This window comes from Engraulis encrasicolus, chromosome 18 (genome assembly GCF_034702125.1).
Source record: "Engraulis encrasicolus isolate BLACKSEA-1 chromosome 18, IST_EnEncr_1.0, whole genome shotgun sequence".
Classification (NCBI taxonomy): Eukaryota; Metazoa; Chordata; class Actinopteri; order Clupeiformes; family Engraulidae; genus Engraulis; species Engraulis encrasicolus.
Window position 1 is genome coordinate 31417320 of NC_085874.1, and position 2500 is coordinate 31419819.

A 2500-nucleotide genomic window follows, 5' to 3' on the forward strand; every position below is an offset into this window, starting at 1 on the left:
AAACTGTCCTTTGCTTACAGAAGTCAGCAGAAGTTGTAGAAGTCCATTCTTTTTGACAATAATAGAGCATTGCACATCCTGTGCTACAGTGAAAATGGACCATCCAACTTGTGTTAGTGCTAGCTTCAAAAGTCAGCCTCCATGATGGCATGCGGATGCAGTAGTGCATTGGTTAAGATGTTCTCACTCATCTGTAGAGTTAAATACAGTGCTGAATGGTATAAATGGGTTTTAAACAGCATGAAAAGCCACTCATGCATTATATTTTGAAGGGAGATCTTCGATTACTGCCACATAGTAAGGTCAAATTGCATTCTCTACTATGTTTTAACAGTTTGGCTCCATCATAAGGACCAGCATGTGATAAAATGGTGGGTTTTTGGTCAAGACCTGTCACACTGTAAGCACTACAGAAAGGAAAACATTGCAAAACATGACAAGGAATACACCCACCATTTAAGCTGGTGAAATCATGTCCAAGATAGGAATTAACACTGTTTTTTATATAAAATCATCTCATCGGTTAATGTATTTAACTGTTAAGTGTTGTCTTTTGTTTTGTTTTTAGTCTTCCTCGACATTTGCTGCCATTTATTGTCCCCGTCCCAACTCTTTTGAGACGTGTTGGATTTCTCAAATTAGAAATGAGTACATATGTCCCCCAAAACAATATTTTTTCTCGGTTTTAACACTTAATATGTTGTCTTTTCACTATTCTCCATCTAATGAATAGATTGAGTGTTTTGAAAATGATAGCATTTTGATTTTATTCACTGTTTACCAAACGTCCCAACTTCATCGGAGTTGGGGTTAGTAGTATGATATTACATAGTTGCAACCATGTCATATCATGCCACTTGCAATGTAATTACATCTGTAACAGGACTTCTACTTCTAATTTATACAACTCAGGGGTGCATTTCTGGAAAGCGTAGCTGTTAGCAGTTAGCAATTTCGTTAGTTGCCAATGGGAAATTACATTGCAACCAACAAAGTTGCTAACATAGTTAGCGACTACGCTTTCCAGAAATGCACCCCTGGTCTGTATGTCTGTATGTCTGTCTCTCTACCTCTTTCTCCCCCCACCCCCTCTCTCTCTCTCTCTCTCTCTCTCTCTCTCTCTCTCTCTCTCTCTCTCTCTCTCTCTCTCTCTCTCTCTCTCTCTCTCTCTCTCTCTGTCAGCATGTATTTGTGACTGTGTGAATGAGAATGGTATGTACACACACATACAGTGTGTACATAAAGAAATGTAGCCTATGCGTTTGAATTGGTGTCAGGTATGTTTGAACTCCTGTGTGTGAATTAGTCCCTGATTAAATTATTTTATTGGAAATGACATCATTAACCAGATTGCAAGATGAGATTGAAATGCAAATAAGGTTTCAAAGCCTCTCTTCCATGCACATTTATTTATGTGGAGCTATAAACAAAAATAGGTGGGGAAGCAGTAGAGTTTGAATGGGAATGAATATGATAGAACTAACTAATGAAGAGCATATCGCTTTAGACATTTATTTTCAAAAGGGTGCTATGATAATATTTCCTGGTCAGAAATACAGAATGTTTTGCAGCCAAAGACTATGAATGGTAATTCAAAATGGCAGCCATGCAGAAGATGCACATTCATGTATAAAAAGTGCTATTTTCTAAGTCATAATAAATACCCAGAAATTGAAAGTAAGCTGGTGCCACAGGGGCTACAGGTATTTCACTACTGCAGTCTCCATTTTGTAGACTAGCAATATAGAGAAAACAAGTACAGGGTGCAGCTCGAAGAGGTATTTTGCATTACAAAAGACAAAAGAATGCTAAAGTCCTGTAGTTTTCCTCTTAAGTCACCCTACAAGGTGGAAGCAGAGTTGTCACTCACACTTCTGAGGTTAGAGCAGGGGTGGGGAACCAGGGCTCTAAATTAACACCAGCCAACCGGCCAAATGCTGGTGAATTTTCAGCTTTGCTGGTAGAAAATACCAACTTATAGCCACTATGACCCATTAGTGCGTGTGTGTTGGACTAGTAAGATTAACATCTACAAGCCATTTTGACTGGTTATGAAAAAAGTGAAATTAGAGCCCTGTGGGGAACCTATGTCTCGAGGGACGTTTGCGGCCCTTGAGGCCATTTTATCCAGCCCCTGATATAATTTCAATGTTATGCATCTTTACAAAATATGTCACATTTCATGTATTCACAAGGAATCTTAGAAATTACATTTAGATTACAATTATGTCATATTCGGGGTACCTAGAGAAGGTGTCTGTTTTTAAGGTGACTGCCTTCAATATAGGCCTAAAGTGCATGGGGAAATCCAGGTTTGTGTTCATAGTATGGCCCTCGGAAGACTTTTATTGGCCTTGGAGAATTTTGAAGTGGACCCTTGAATGAAAAACAGAAAAAGGTTCCCCACCTAGAGCTTATGGAGGGTGCCAGTGTGAAAGCATATTATGGAGTCCATCTAACTCTGTTATTCACACTGCTATTACACTATAATTATTCACCC